The 17,397-nt window shown below is 39.3% G+C and overlaps 1 pseudogene; it reads left to right on the top strand.

Moving 5' to 3' along the window:
- The window catches only part of LOC141641132 (uncharacterized), a 225,159-nt pseudogene that overhangs the window by 162,289 nt on the left and 45,473 nt on the right, over positions 1-17,397 (top strand).

Consider the following 17,397-nt stretch of genomic DNA (forward strand, 5'->3'; position numbering starts at 1 on the left):
GCGACCTTTCTCATCGCCAGAAGAAGCGTTTTACGTATAACGCTAAGCAAGATATCAGGATGATCCTTACTTGTTTAAGGAATGTGCGAGACGGTCTCTGCACAGACGGTGTATTCCGCAGTGGGAGACCAAAATAGTCCTGGAAGGCTGTCACTCCTCTTCATATGGTGGTCACCACGGTCCATCGCGTCACCGTGGCTAAGGTACTTCATGTCCTGGTTTTTGGCCTTCTTTGTTTGTTGACGCTAAGTCTTTTGTTTCACTTACGACGCTTGCCAACGATCAGGGAACATTTCAAAGAGACATGAGATGCCACAAAACGGCATCCTAGAGGTTGAGGTTTTCGATGTCTGGGGCATTGATTTCCAAGGACCGTTCCCATCCAGTAAAGGTAATAGGTACATCTTAGTAGCTGTAGACTATGTGTCAAAATGGGTTGAGGCAATTGCTTCACCCTATTGTGATGCTAAGACCGTGATAAAGATGTTTAAAAAGATCATATTCCCCCGTTTTGGTGTCCCTAGGGTCGTCATTAGTGATGGGGGGATGCATTTCAAAGAAAAGAAACTAACTTCCATACTGTCTAGAGTTGGTGTCCAACACCGGCGTGGTTTGGGGTATCATCCCCAAACTAGTGGTTAGGTAGAGGTCTCTAATCGCGAGTTGAAAGAGATCTTGTCTAAGGTAGTTTCTAAATCACGGAAGGACTGGAGTCTTAAGCTAGATGACACATTATGGGCTTATAGAACTGCCTTTAAGACACCAATTGGTGCATCACCTTATAGGCTAGTTTATGGGAAATCGTGTCACTTACCTGTTGAATTGGAATGTAAGGCCTGGTGGGCAATTCGTGAGCTTAATTATGATCCTAAGTTGTGTGGTCAGAATCGTCTTTTGCAGCTAGATGAATTGGAAGAGTTTAGGCTTAATGCCTATGACAGCTCGCGGATTTACAAATAAAAGACGAAGAGATGGCATGACAAGAGAATCCTACCTCGGGAATTCCATGTTGGGCAAAAGGTGCTGCTGTTTAATGCCCGGTTGAGACTATTTCCTGGCAAGCTGAAGTCCAGATGGAGTGGTCCTTATACGGTGACAGCTGTTACCAAATTTGGATCCGTGGAGCTTCAAGATTCCGAGGGGCGTAGATTCAAGGTGAATGGCCAATATGTGAAGCATTACCACGAGGCGACTGAAGCAGACAATCGCGTTGAAGTCTTGCGCTTCGACGAGCTCGACGCACCAGTTAATTGATGCCAGAAAGGTCGTGCGGGACCTCTTAAACCAGCGCTCTCCGGGAGGCAGCCCGGATTGTTTTATTGTACTTTTGTTGGACTATTTATTTTTCTTTAGCTTTACGTTGAACTTTAGACGCTGTTTTATGAACTTCCTATGCATTTCCTTGCTTTTATTGCGTGTGCTGCAGGTCAAAGTACTCGATCGAATGATATTGTGCTCGATCGAGCACTTTCTGAGGCAGCTTTCACTCGATCGAGTGATAATGTCCTCGATCGACTAGATCCAAACTCATGCCTACTCGATCGAGTGGTTTTTCACTCGATCGAACCCTTCCTGTGCACTGGTTCACTCGATCGAGCTGTTCCAAGAGCTCGGTCGAGTGGTTTTGACTCCCAGCTGTTGATTTACGTCTATGGAGCTACTGCTTGACTTTCATTGACCTCCCATGTTCATGGTCGGTTTGGGGAGGTCCCTCCTTACGACGTTTTGTAAGTTTTCCGACTCCACTTCCCCTTTTTCCTTTCAGTTTGCATTTCTTTCCCTATTTTTGGTACAATGAGGGCATTGTACGGTTTGGTTTGGGGATGTATGCATCCATATCTGTGTCTGCATGTTTTCTTGCATTTCTGCTTCCATATTTATTATTTCCGCATGCATTGTTGTTTGTTTTACTTCAAAAAAAAAAAATCATATAAAATTCAAAAATTTTCAAATTTCAGGTTTAATTTTGGGTCGGAACGTTTGAACATTGACGCTACTTTGAACCCTTACTTGAGCCCTGCATTTTCTTGACATTTAGTTGGCGTGATTATGTGCATAATCTACGAGTTTTTGTTTCTCTCTTATCTGAACGAATAGACTTGATTTATTATGTCGGCAAGCTACATTACATTCTGAGGTTAGAGCTTATTAAACTGGTGACATTCATGACCGGTTTCATTTAGGATGTGAGTAGTACTCTCTTTAAGACATGTAACATCAATTTGCATAAGCATGAGTCTAGTCTTCTTAATACCTGTATGTATTCGGTCTGTGGATGGTGACGCGTGTTAGGAGAGACAGTCCCCTTTATTTCATTCTACCCATGAGCCTCACATAGCCAAATTGCCCTTTTTGTCATATCAACTACTTTCTATAATACTTCCTACCCTAGCTGAGCTAGTAATGAGTAGTTCTTGGAATGTTTTATTGCAATATGGTTATTTCATCTGATTTCAGAAGATGGTGGAAGAATTGAAGGGAAAGAAAGAAAGAAGGAAAATGTCGAATTGTTGAGAAAAATGATGAAGAAAAAAAAAAAGAAAAAAAAAAGAATGAAAAGCGAGAAACGCGAAAAAGAAAAGAAGAAGAAAAAGAAGGAAAAATCTATAAATACTATTAAAAGGCTACCCTAAAATGTTCAATTAAGTCCACGTAGACAATGCCACGTAGGATAAAAAAAGCCACGCAGACATTTGAAGTCCACCTCAGCCCCATAACCCAAATGCCACATACACATTCATACCCAATTACCCCGTCTCTTATCATCACTGTTCCTACCGACAACGACAATCCCCCTTTTTCCGCTCATTTTGTTAACCGACATTAATTTATTATTACATGACATTAATTTAATTCATTTATCTATAAATTAATTTAGTTCACTTATCTATAATATTAAAAGATATTATCTATATTCTTAAATGATTTTTGTATATTAAATATATTGTTTTCCCAAATTTATGTAAACCTTAGAAATTACATCAAAATTTCATAATTTATAGTTAATATTGACATTTTAATTGAAATTTTGTGATAAAACATTAAAACATGTTAATAAAATTTATAATTTATAATTAAAATTGAAATTTTTATAATAAAATATGTTAATAAATTAATTAAAACTTATTAATTAAAACTCTTCATATTACTTACCACCCACCATTTTTATTAACATTTTTTCCTATTTAATTCATTTTTTTTAATTAAACACGGAAATAAATTGATTAAAACTCTTCATAATATTTAACACCCACCAAATTAATTAAAATTTTTTTCTATTTAATCAATTTTTATAATATAATATGTTAATAAATTGATTAAAACTCTTTATATTACTTAACAGTTAACACCAATAATTTTCATTAACATTCTTTCCTATTTAATTCACCTCTTGAGTTTCTCGGCAATCAATTATTTAATTAAATAATACCACAAAATAAATTAAAAATAAAATTAAAATATTGGATTTTATGGTTGTATAATGGCTATAAAACCTATAAAACCTATAATAGTTTCTATCTATAAAATCTTATTAAAAGGCTAACAAAAAAATGTGACATTGCAAGTTTAATTGTGATGTGACAACTTTTAATGTGACATGGTAAAAAAAAGTGATATGGATTACTAATTTAAGAAAATTAAAAAATATAAGGTAAAAAAAGTTAAAAAAATATAAGGGATAAACACAAAAAAAAAAAAAATATTGTAAACCATTGATCTCCTCTCATAATTTTTTTTATTTATTTACCTTATTTATTTAATAACCATTATTTCCTTTATTTAATGAAATGACCTTTTAACTTTCCCTTTATCATTACTATATATACTCCGTATTTATGTACCATATTTTTTTTTATTTTTCTTTCATTCATAAAATTTTGAGAGAATTTGTAATAGAATTTTTCATATATATAACTATTATATTCACCCTAATTTTCAATTTTATTCAAAAAATAGCACCTAAAGTATACATAGAAAAGTAAACTAATTGTTTCATTTTTCATTTTTCTTATGTTTTGTATTAATTTGTTATTATTTTTTTGTGTTTGTATTAATATTGCAGGAGAATGAATTTCCAACTTTATTCAAAAAATTGGTAGGTAAGGTATAGCTAAAGAACTAAATTAATTATTTCGCTTTTTATTTTTATTATGTTTTGAATTAATTAGAATCTTATTAGTTACTTTTTTGTGTTTATATTAATATTGCAGGAGAATGAATTTCCAACTTTATTCAAAAAATTGGTAGGTAAGGTCCCCCAGTCGTGTTTATTTATTTACTTTTTTTTAAATTATTTGTGAGTGGTTTTTTAATTAAAATTAAACAAATGATTGAGAGGGGGACTACTCCATATAAGTTATTCACAAATTAAACACTTAAACACAATCAATTATTAATGATCCCGTGATTTTCACGGGCTCCAAAACTAGTTACATATGAAAAAGAATGAGAATTGTATAATGATTCACACTCCCATGCCTTATCTATATTTTATGGGGAGTTGACGATTTTTGGTGTTTTGTGAGTTTAGTGCATAATTTTGCACCGTTTTATCTTGATGTTATGAGTACGAAGTTGGGATGCAGTTTATATTTGGATCCGTTGTTGCTAGCCTGGCTATTAACCCCACATATCCAAGTTCATTTTAGCCCCTTCTTACCCATTACCTCACTGACCCAAATGTAAGTCCTCGGCACGTGTCTTGGTCATTAGTATGGTTGGAATGCATATGTACGGTTGTAGAGACTTTATTCATGTTAACTGCATGCATGTTCTTATAGGTCGAGTTAGGTGAGTGTCTGATTTCTTCCTATCTTTCACATATATACTCACCTTGTGCCTGATTTTGAGTGACGAGCGACCCGTGTGAGTCCGATATCTTTTGAGTCTTGCAAGGTCGACGGTTCAGTAAGTTTGAAACATTAATTTAACTCGTTTGCACTTTTCACTGCCACTTTGTCATGTTATCGCATTAAATTGGTTCTAGTGGATGATTTGTAGCTGATGCGTTGGTCCCGTTCCATTGTTCACCCTTAGTTGCATTCATATTTGCTTGGGGAAAAGCAAATGTTTGGTTTGGGGAGATTTGATGCGTGTCTTTTATATAAGGTTTTCACCTCATTTTTACACGCATTTCTGTGCTTTTTATGTAGCATCTGGCTACAAATACCCCCGAATATTCTACTTTGGTCCGTTATTTGTATTTTACAGGAATTGACCGAAGGGGAGCTAAATCGAGCCTTAATTGTCCCAATTGTATGCATTCATGGAAAATAAGGAGCCGGAGCTTGGAAATCTAACACTTGGAAGACGCGTGAGCTGAGTTCGGGAAGCAATTCAAGTCCTAACGTGCCTATATAGCTCGATCGAGTGGTTCACTATTCGATCGAATGCTTTATGTACTCAAGACTGGTCGATCGACCAGTTTAAGGAGCTAATCGAGGAGTTTATGCAAGGGATGCTCGATCGAGTGGCTTATTACCCCTCGATCGAGTGGTTTGGTGATGATCTGCTCGATCGAGTAGATTACTTCTACTCGATCGAATGATTTCTTGTGCTTTAGTCAATTTCCGCCTAAATTACTTATGGGCTTTTGTAATTAGTCCATAGATTAGGTTTTAGAATGAATTCTAGTATAAGACTGAAAGAGTAACTACGTTACTCATCGCTTCGGCTCTCACGTTGTTTTTTACTCTAGTTCTTGCCACTGTTCTTGGGATTTTTGCTTCTTTTACTCGGATTTGAGATACGATCGGTACTATCACTCTTTTTGATCTCTTAATTCTTAATCATTGCTGGAATTCTTCCTTCCCTTTATTGTTATCGTAATCGCTTTATTTAATCCTTTAGTTCTATCATTATGTCTAGTTTTGATTATCAATTTGTTGCTATTGTTGATTCGATGATTATGAGTAACTAATTCCCTATGATAAGACTATAGGGGATCTATAATGTGAAGGGAGAGTAATCGATTTACTAGGTTAATGCTGGTACTGTCTTTGTTGGTTAAATGCTACAATTAATTGTAATTGCCTAATTGAGTCGACGCAATTAGACCCTTAATTCTTAGTGATCCTTGACCTGGACCGAAAGGTTGGAAAAGGTAGACTAGTAGCGAACAATAGAGTATTGCAGTGAGGACGAAAGTTAAGCTGTTTACACTTTAGGGTGAATTAAGGACCGAAAGGTGACGTTCGCTACCCCTTAGACCGTACTGCATTGACCTGGGACCTAGATTACTTGACCGGATGATTATGGTGAACCGATCGTCTTAGCTGTTCTTCTTTATCTGTTTAATTCCTTCCTTTATTTCTCTTCCCCTTGTTCTCTTTAGTTTAGAAATCACATTTTATAAACCCCCAATTTGGTTACTTGACGAACTTAGATTTAGCTGACATTTTCCTAACTCTCTGTGGATTCGACCCGACTTCCCTAGCTATATTAGTTAGAGCCAGTTGGTTATTTTTGACAGGTACGCGATAGCCGTGTCACATGGCACCCATGGCAGTTTCGGTTACCGTGAGATATAAACCAAGAGGTTGATCTTGTTGAGGTGGCATGAGCACTGGAGGTTTGACCAATATCTCCTTTATTTTGTCAAATGCCTTTTGACAATCATCATCCCACATGGTGTGGTCTGTCTTCTTGAGCTTTCTGAAGATAGGCTCACAAATCATTATAAGTTTCGATATGAATCGACTTATATATTGCACTTTTCCCAGGAATCCTCTGACTTCTTTTTCTGTTTGTGGTTGCGGCATTTCGATCAGAGCCTTGATCTTGGAAGGGTCTATTTCTATACCTCTTTGACTAACGACGTATCCCAGGAGTTTGCCAGACGTTACCCCGAATGTGCACTTCTGAGGATTGAGCCTCATGTTGTACTTTCGTAGTCTTGCGAAAAATTTGCGAAGGTTCGCAATATGCCCCTATCTATCCTTGGATTTGACGATCATGTCGTCTACGTATACCTCAACTTCTTTGTCCATCATATCATGTAAGAGTGTAGTTGCGGTGCGTTGATATGTAGCTCCGGCGTTGATCAATCCAAACGGCATCACTGTATAGCAGTAGGTTCCCCATTGAGTGACAAAGGCGGTCTTATGCATATCTTCCATGGCCATTTTGATTTGATTATAACCCGCGTATCCATCCATGAAGGACTGTAATGCGTGGTCTGCAGTATTGTCCACCAGTATGTCGATGTGTGGTAGAGGGAAATCATCTTTAGGACTTGCTTTGTTTAGATCCCTAAAATCAACACAAACACGGATTCTCCAATCCTTTTTGGGTACAGGTAGTATGTTGGCTACCCAGTCAGAATATTCGTAAACTTTGATGAACCCGGCCTTGAATTGCTTATCAACTTCTTCCTTAATCTTGAGAGCCCATTCCGTTCTCATTCGGCGAAGCTTCTGTTTCACAGGTTTGAAACGTGGCTTTATCGGAATCCTATGCTCGGCGATATCCCTGTTGATTCCTGACATGTCTTTGTAGGACCAAGCGAAAACATCTTTGAACTCGTTTAGAAGGTCTATGAAGTCGGCCCTTTCGGTAGAGCTCAAGGTAGTACCTATCCTAAGTTCTTGGGGTTCTAGTTCGGTTCCTACATTGATGGGTTCGGTTTCCTCTATTACTGGTCCCCCTTCCTCTTCCTGTAGTATTTATTTGGCTACGTAGGGAGGTATTTCGATCGAGTCTGGGTCTTGGTCATCCTCAGTATCATCGTAAAAAGAATTGCACTCAAGATAACACAAAGAGTAAGCAGAACCTGATTTATTCATATTAAAGTTTGAGTAAAGTTGAAACAAAGAAGCCAACTGATCCATGGTCAATGGCGGCAAAGGGACAGTGGTTGAGGCATTTCCCGAACTACTGTGACTACTCGAGGCTAAACTAGGAGAAACGAAGGGGACGGGGATGACGACAGGAGGAGATTTTCTAGTGACTTCTAGACTCCGACTCTGACTCCGACTCCGACTCGAACTCATCGTCTTCTGGTTCTCCTTTGAACATCTCTCCTTCTCCAATGGTGAGCTTGAAGAGTCTTCCTTGATTGTTGGTCAACTTGATCGATTTTCTCCATCCTTTCTGCTGATTTGTGCTTGTTTCTGTGATTAACGTGGTAGGGTTGAAGTGGTCATCTTGAAGTATCATGGTAATGATCTCATCCTGTGCGGCTTTAATAAATCGATCTTCTCCGAACAACAAGCTAACAGCTTGTTCGTCTAAGCAAGGTGCTTGACGGGTTTTGACGGTAGGAACCGTTTCTGGAGGAATGAAGTAGCAATCGTGAAAGATCTCGATTCCGGCTAGCTTCCTCTCGAGATAATGCCAAGGCTCAGGAAATCCGTGAAAGAGTTCCAGGCTTCCCTCCTTAACAAAGTACCCATTTAAGGTGGGGAGATAGGGTCGCATTTGGACTCCTGTGTACTTACGGTTCTGAACTTGAGCAAGCATCTTGAGAACCTCCTCTTTAGTGGGTTTGTACCCTAGCCCAAGTGGTATTCTTTTTGAGTTGCCTTCCTTATATGGTGCGAAGGTATTTCTGCGGATAGGGTTCAAAGGCATTCCAGGGAAGTATCCCTGGGTTTTGAGTATGTGGTTGACCACCAAGTTCGAGTAGGGGTCGTAGTACAAGGGTGCCAGTTCACTTTCTATGACGCTTATGCTTTGGAAGCCCCCAAGCTCATATACTGGATCTGCGAGGACTTGATTATTTGACTTCTTTTCGATTATTGCTTTGATGGGTGACGAAGTGATCATCACTACTTTGCCATTTAGTGGAATCTTGATCTTTTGATGAAGGGTGGATGTCACTGCTTTGGAAGCGTGAATCCAAGGTCTTCCTAGAAGTATGTTGAAGGAAGCTTCGATGTCCACTATTTGGAAGTTAACCTTTCGCTCAATTGGTCCTGTGGCTATGGTTAGATTAATGAGTCCTGCAACCTTTCGTCATGTACCATCATATGCGCGAACACCTTGATTGGTAGGGGTCCAATCCGACTCTTTCATGCCTAGTTTCTATGCTGTTTTGAGGGGTATGACGTTGACCGCAGAGCCATCATCTACCAAGGTCATTGGCACATTTTTCTTTAGACAAATGACAGTGATGTAGAGAGCCAAGTTGTGACTAGCGCCGAAAGGCGGTAGATCTTCGTCTGAGAAAGTAATAGGATTACTTAGCTTCGGTGATTCTTGGAAGACCAAGATGACTACATATTCGGGTGTCGAGTTATGTGCTACATTTAGCTTGGCCAAGGCTTGCAGTAAAGCTTGGCAATGTGGGAACGAGCTTGCTACTAATTGCCGTGACCGAAGATCGACCTTTGTCTTCTGTAATTGCTTGAGCAAATGATCAGTGGAGTCATCTTCGTTATCATTTGGTGTGACAACGTTGGTTGGACCATTTTGAGTAGTGCTTTGATATGGGCGACCCGAACGAGTTAGGTGGTCCACATCTTGATCTTCGCCATTTTGGACTATTTCTTTGACTAGGGAGTTCTCAATGAGATACTCGTCCTCATCATCGTCGGCCCAAACTCCATTGATTGTAGCTAGTCTTCTCATTCTCATGATTTCATTTTCTAGTCGTATGATTTGGTCGACTAATTTATCTACCACAGCGACTATTTTTTGCATAGTAGCATTTTGAGAGAAGACTAGTGGCACATGCTCTTTAGGTGTCGCGTTGGGATCACGAGCAGTTGTCGCCACATTTTCTAATTCCCAAACTTGCTTATCCACCCTCCTTGCCCATGTGATGAAGTCGGAAATAGTAGAGGAGATGGTAGAGTAGAAACCTTCATTTTCGATTGCATAGATTTCATTTTCGATTGGAGAAATGAGGTATGAACAATCTAAGGTAGATTCATCACTTGTGATCACTAGAACTCCAAGAGGATTTTGAGTGTTGTTGGGTGTACCTCCCGGCGGTATTGGCAATCGACCATCTTCAATCATGTCTTGAAGCACATTTTTCAACTTGTAGCACTTTTCTGTGTCATGTCTCTTGCCCCTATGGTATTCACAGTATGAGTTCTCATCCCAGAACTTGGATTTCCTTTCGGGTTCGGGAGTAGGTCCAATGGGTTGGAGTTTGCCTTGCTTCATTAGCCTTTTTAGAGCGTTGGCGTAAGTGTCCCCAAGATTTGTGAATTTCCTTGGTGAGGTAGTTTTCTTGGATGGCTCGAGAAGGTTAACTTCATCTGTCTTGCTAGTAGAGCCGTATGAACGGCTTGTTGAGCCTTGATATCCTCGACCTACTGTTTTGGACGAGAGTCCTTTACGGATGTCATCTTCGATCCTTGTCCCTAGTACGGTTAAGTCCTTGAAACTTTTGATGTTTTGGTATCTCAAATGGTTGGCATAAATGGGTTTGAGATTATCCACGAACTTCTCCACAAGGGTAGCCTCATCCGGCCGTTCAACTAGTTGGGTACTAGTCTTCCTCCATCTACTTAGGAAGTCGGTGAATCCTTCTTTGTCATTTTGGGTAAGAACCTCTAGAGTGCGCATGTTAACTTGGACCTCGGCATTATCCGCATATTGTTTAGAAAACTCGATTGCAGCATCTTCCCAAGTAGCGACCTTCTTATGATCTAGAGAGTAGAACCATTGCTTTGGGATAGTGTCAAGAGCTGAAGGAAAGATCCTTAAGAACATCTCGGGTTTGATGCCTTTGATAGACATGTAATCCTTGAAAGCAAGGATGTGGTTCAAAGGGTTCTCATGACCCTTGAATTTAGGGATATCCGTCATATTGAAGTTGGTTGGTAATTTGGCATCGACGGCTTCGTACTTGCGGTTATTCTCTCTATAAATGTCATCCCCCTTAAGGTACATCAATTGCTCCTCTAAGTATTGGAGTCTTTTCTCAGCTACAGTCATCCCCATGAGAGGATTTTCATCCCGGGATTCATTCTCGGAGTCACCTATTACTTCACTTTCATGGGGAGGCAACCTTCCCTCTACGGCATAGATCCGGCCCTCGATGATCTCAAGGCGATCATGGACTTGGTATTGGGTATCTTGGATACGGGCTAGCGCGGCTAGGATTCGATCATTACCATCTTGAAGTTGGTTGAGGTTTGTTTCGCTGGATCCAGGCATCTTGAAAACTGGATAAGAGATCGATGACGAGTCAAAACACGATCGACCATTCTAACACGCTTGCTAAAAGAAGAAATGTTTTGACTCGTGAAGTGGGTGTGTGCCACTTGTGTTGAGTGAGTTTTGAAGAAAGACAAAGATTTTGAAAATGTGTATCCTAGTCAACTATAGTGTAGTTGTAGGAGTGGACTCGAAGTGAGGTTTTGAAATGGGCTTGTGGCCCGAATTTTGACTTGACAAACGGACAGAGTTTCGACTTGATTTTGCGCTAATCAAATGGCCTATTTCGAAATTTTGATTAAGAAAAGGGGTTTTAATTTTTGAAAAATCGTCATGGTTTTGTTTAGGAAATGGTGATCATATAATGTACAAGCATTTATACAAGCATTATAACGGGATGCTGAGTGCATTTAAGAGGGTTTTGGTTTAAAGGGTGGGTTGCCATACCGAACCATCAAACCCGAAGTCTGTGGAGAGGCTCGTACCAAACAAGAGTAAGGCCGATTCCTAGTCCATTTCCTCAAGTAGTGAAGGCCCTTGACACAAACAAGAGTAAGCATCATGGTATGGATGACGTCAATCGCTATCCATCCTTAGGCCCAAATAGGAATTAGGACCGTTTAGACGGGACGATTGGTCGAATAGGTTGGGTTGGGCCTAGGAAGGCCGAATAAAACGGTCTAGGAAGACCGAGTTATGAGAACCGACAATTGTCTTGTACAAACTATTCCCTAACCTTGTTCAAGTTTCACCCTTAGCTACACGTAAGTGTATTATCCCCAGCAGAGTCGCCAAACTGTGGACAGCGGGGGGCCCACGGGGAATGAACACGGGTGTTCACGGAGATCCGGAGTAAGGGGTGAGGGTACGTATTAGGAAGCTCTTTTGATCGAACACCTAATCCCGCCCGCCTCGATAGCGGCCTCTACTAATGATTAGGGAAGTTATTCGTACTCGATATATCGTCGATTGTATGCATGCAATGCAACATCTAAGTTTTAATCCTAGCATGTGAGAATTAATACTAAGTCGGTGAACAATCAATTTAGCATATAATTAAGGTCGAAGTAGGATTTAATGCTCAATTACATGTGAGAACATTCAAATGATACAAGAAATAATGATAAATACAATAAAAGAAAATCACAATAAAAGAATTACAATAATTACATTGGATTAGGTGATTTATGTCGAAAATACCTTTAAAACGGATAATTTGGAAAAAAACGAATAAAGGAATAAAATTACGAAAAGATCAGAAGGTGATAATACGATTAATACTTAATTATACGCGAGCTAATTAAACTAAGTCAAGGCAAAAACGGAGTTCAGGGACAGAATTCAACCCGGAACAGGCGCAGCAGAGCTGCATCCTTTGGAATAGGCGCAGCAGACGCTGCGTCTGTTCCTGACTTGAATTCTTGATGTGAAGCCGGAATTGCGTGTTGTTAATACTCATTGGTGAATTTGACGATGGATTAATTTATTTACTCGGATGGAAGTGATTATAGGTTATTTACATGTGATTAATGGATCATAAACAATAAAACATGGATGAAACGGAGATAAGGCGGGTTAATTACATGATTAATGATTGATTAGTGACATGGGTGAACAAAATAGATTGAATATGACAAATTAATAACGAATTAATGATGAACATGCGATGAATGTGACAAAAGACAGATTAAAATATATCAAAGACGAATTCCACAAACTCAATATGAACAAATCGAACTTCTACAACCCGGATTGAATTTAATGACGAAAACCCGCAAATATTGGATTATAAGGGATTTAAGTCGGATTTAATGACGAATTAAACATGTGAATGAATGATAAATAATATACATGTGAGGTTATTATGATTGTACCAAAGAATCAAACAAAAAACAAACAAAGTTAACGAATCACAGAGGACGAAGGAAGAAGAAAGGAAGCAGGAACTGCGGCAGCCTCACGAATAGGCGCAGCAGGTACTGCGCTCCTTCGAAGAGGCGCAGCAGTTGCTGCGTCCTTTCTCGACGGTTAGTCTTCTGGAAATCCGTAAAAAGAGGTTTTAAAGCACGGTTTAGAAATCGGTTTTAAGAGGTATTTTCGATATAAACCTTACATTAATGATGATACAAAAGTAAAATACAATAAATAAAAGAGAGATTATACACCCTCAGACTTACATGTTTGACGAAACGAGAAGGACTAAGATATCGATTAGTGATGCTCGACGCGAATGCAAAGAAAGTGCCCTCGTAAGAGGAAAACGATTAGATTAATTAAGTTGATTGATGTGTAGTTGGTCAAGTTGGTCGGTCATGCAAACGAGGCTGGTACTCAGAAGGATCCGAGCTTACGTGGTTGAAAGATCAAGCACGTAGGCGCCAAAAAGTAAGAACAAAAGTCTAGAATGCAAAGGGAGAAGAGAAGGGCGGACCCTCGCGTGAGGAATATGAGGAGCGAAGGCTCCTATTTATACTAATCACGTGGAGGAATAGGGTTTCGGAGACTCTTTGGAAGTGAATCTCGGAAATATATGAAAAAGATACGAAAATTACGCAGCATAGGACCTGGGAAGAGGCGCAACAGTCACTGCGTCTCTTGGAAGAGGCGCAACACCTGCTGCGTCTGTTCCCAAGTGGTTTCCTCCTGCGGAAGAAAGATTTCCGTGTTTTAGTTATGGTAGGACGAAATAATTTGGTTTTCCTTAATACTTTATATGAATATTACGGGAAATTGTTTGCCAAAAGATTAAGATTGTGAAATATTTATAAAATATGGAATAGAAATATCCTAACATTCCAACATTCCGACTCGGGATTGAACGATTATCAGAAAATGGAGACGGTTTTAGGGTCGGACTCCAAATGTACTCTAATTACTGTCAAAACGACCGTATCGGCACGTAGATGACAACTAAGAGGTAGACATTAATACTTGAGCAATCACTTGACGATAAACTTATGAATTGTCACAAATCGTTCCGCGTACCAAACATGCGGCCCAATCATCACCGGGTGGTTTGCGAGAGGTGCAGAAATGAGGTATCTACACAAGAATAGGCCTGTAGTCCAACACTAAATCAGGGATCTGTTTCTTAGGTATTAAAGAGAGAAGAGTAGCATTAGCTTGCTTAGCCATATGGCCAGTTCAAACTAAGCACAACAGCACAAAAATCCTTTTCAATAATTGACCAGGCAGATTTAAAAAAGCTTGAGGAAAACCCATCAATCCCTGGACTGCTGTTAGAATGAATACTGAACACTGCTTCTTTTATTTCCAGATGGGTAACATTCTTGATAAGACTGTGGTGGCCTGTAGGCAAAACACAACCATCTTTACTTAACAAATCAGCATCCAATATTGAGACAGGCTGGTTGGAACCAAGTAGATCAGAATAATAGTCTTGAAAAGCATGAGTAACTCCATCCTGACCAAAATGAAGGATTCCACTATTATCCTTGATTGAACCAATAAATTGAAGATGTTTTCTTTCAGCAATCTTAGCAAAGAAAAACTTGGAATTGGTATCAGTTTGTTGTAGGTGAGTAATCTTAGCTCTTTCTTGTAAGATGGAGAGTTCAATAGTTTTGATACGAGTGAACTCTTTGATAGCCAGTTTCTCCTCATGAATGAATTTAGGGGAGAGTGGGTCATTGAGCAAATTAGCCTGAACCTCCTTGAGCTGCACTCGAGCAATTTTAACTTTATCAGAGATATTGCTGAAGTGAGACTGATGCTATTGTTTAAGAGCAGCTTTAACACTCTTAAGCTTTTCAAAGAAACTAAATATAGGACTACCAGCTTTAGAAGTCTTCCAGGCATTTTTGACAGTCCTCATAGTCAGGATGCCCAATCCAATTATTGAGGAAACTAAGCCTTTTATGAAGTTTCCTATCATTGAACACAGTGACCACTACTGGAGAATAATCAGAGAGCCCAGATTCATGAAAGTGAGCACTAGACGATGAAAAAGAAGTAGTCCAGCTGGGATTCACAAGGACCCTGTCCAACTTTGACCAAACCCTAGTTAGCTGGTCCTGTTTGTTAGTCCAAGTTAAATCAGTGCCAGTACTAGACATATCATCAAGAGAATAGGAAGCCAAACAAGAATTAAATGCCAGCATATCTTGCAAAATAGGAGGATTAGGACTCAGTTTCTCTTCAGGACTTCTAATAACATTGAAGTCACCCAGGACAATCCAAGGCTTAGAAGTGCAAATAGATCTGAGGCTATTCCAAAGAAGTAACCTCTCTGTAGTATCATTGGTACCATAAACAACACTTAACTGGAAGTCAGTGCTGGAGAGATGGTGATGAGTTTGACAACTGATCCACTGAGCATCAATCAAGATATTACTAATAGAAACAGAAATGGGATTATAGATCAACCAGATCCTGCCATTATGATGAGTACTGTAATTACAAATAACCTTCCAAGTACTAAAAAGCTGTCTTATAATTTTCCTGGCCTTATTTTCTTTGACCCTTGTTTCCAATATGGCTAGAACATCAAGCTGATTATGCACCAAGAAATCCTTAACATCACACCGCTTAACAGGACAATTGAAACCCCTAATATTCCACGAGGCAACTTTCATTTAAAGAGAAATATCAGGAGGATTAGGCCCTTGAGGAATTTCCACTAAACCTTGAGCTGAACATTCTTGATACATCTCATCCATAGCAACAAGAGAGGAAGGATCTAAAGAAGAGGATTTATGGCCTACCTCAAAGCATCCTGAGCCTACATTCCTCCCCATTTGAACCACCCCCTCTGCAGCTAGAGATGAAGTACCACCTAGTTCAGTAACCTGTTCTTCCTCTTCTAGAATTTGAAAGGAACTAGTAGTAATCAAACCATCATTTATACCAGCAGAACTGGACATAGAGCATTCTGAGTGCATTACAGAAACATCATGGGAAGAAGAACTATAAGGTGGAAGAGATCTCTGACCTAGCAAAGAGCATCCTGAGTCTACATTCTCCTCCACACAGCTAGTCATCTGCCCAGAAGAACCTGAGGTACCACCTTGCTCCACAACTTTAGAAGTGTTAGAAGAGTTCAGTTTGGACTCCTGTTTTTCAGTAACATGTTCTTCTTCTTCTAGAACATGGAAGGAATTAGTAGTAACCAAACCATCATTTATGTCAGTAGAACCATAAATTTAGGGACTGGCACCTTCTTTGGTAACTGAGCCAGCACCCTTTTGCAAGTAGATGAAGTGTGACCAAGTTTGCCACATTCTCTACAATAATAAGGCAACCATTCATAGACCACTTTTTGAGTGATTTGACATATATGGGGGACATTGAGCACCACATGGCTACGGAGGTCCTTTGAAACATCAAATTCCACCATTATCCTAGCAAAGGAAATTTTGGACTTCTCAGTAGTAGCAGGGTCAGCAAAGAGTGGTTTCCCTATTTTGCTGGCCATTTTACTAAGAACCTTATCAAACCAGAGGTAAGGATCCAATCCAAGGAAGAGTATCCAAACTGGAACTCTGGCCACCCTCTCCATTTCAAGAGAAAAGGAAGGGGACCAATGTTTAAGAATAAGAGAGTTAGAACTCACTTTCCATGGTCCATTCCTAAGAACATTAGACATTTCTTCCTCAAAAGTGAAACGAAAAGAAAACCAACCACTTCTAAAATATTGAACAATAGGAGAACCAATATTGCCCCAATGAGCTGTAACATAATCCTGGATAGTTTTAAGAGATGGCTTAGAACCTAGGACATGACCCATTAAAGTATTTTCCAAAATCTTGAGTTCAGCAGCAAAATCAGATTCCTCAAGATCAATTTCAGTAGAATGCACACTTTGCTCACAATAAAAGAGGTTCATACCTAACTTCTGAGGCTTTTTAACCACATCACTCCATTTTCCCCCAATTTTAGGTGGAGACGAGTTAGGAAGCGCCTTAGATATAGAATTTTCAGTAATGTCCTTAACAGTATTCTTTCCAGTGTTATCAACAGACAAAACAGCAGTATCATCAATCAAGTATCAGTATGAACATGATTAACAGTATTATCCACAGAAGAATCCGAGACAGAGACGGAATTAATCGGACAATTAATAGTTTGAATTGGAGACGTAGCAGAGAGAGAAGGAACCTTTGATGCAAATGTAGGACCAGAAGACCGAATTAAAGAAGAAGATTGAGAAATACCAGCTGGTTTACTGGCGGAATCGATCAAAACATTCACTGTATTCAAGGGATTCGAAGACAAAGAGAGCTCCCCCAAATCACCACCATTTTCATCAATATGAGAATCAGAAGA

This window comes from Silene latifolia, chromosome 2 (assembly GCF_048544455.1).
Source record: "Silene latifolia isolate original U9 population chromosome 2, ASM4854445v1, whole genome shotgun sequence".
Taxonomy (NCBI): domain Eukaryota; kingdom Viridiplantae; phylum Streptophyta; class Magnoliopsida; order Caryophyllales; family Caryophyllaceae; genus Silene; species Silene latifolia.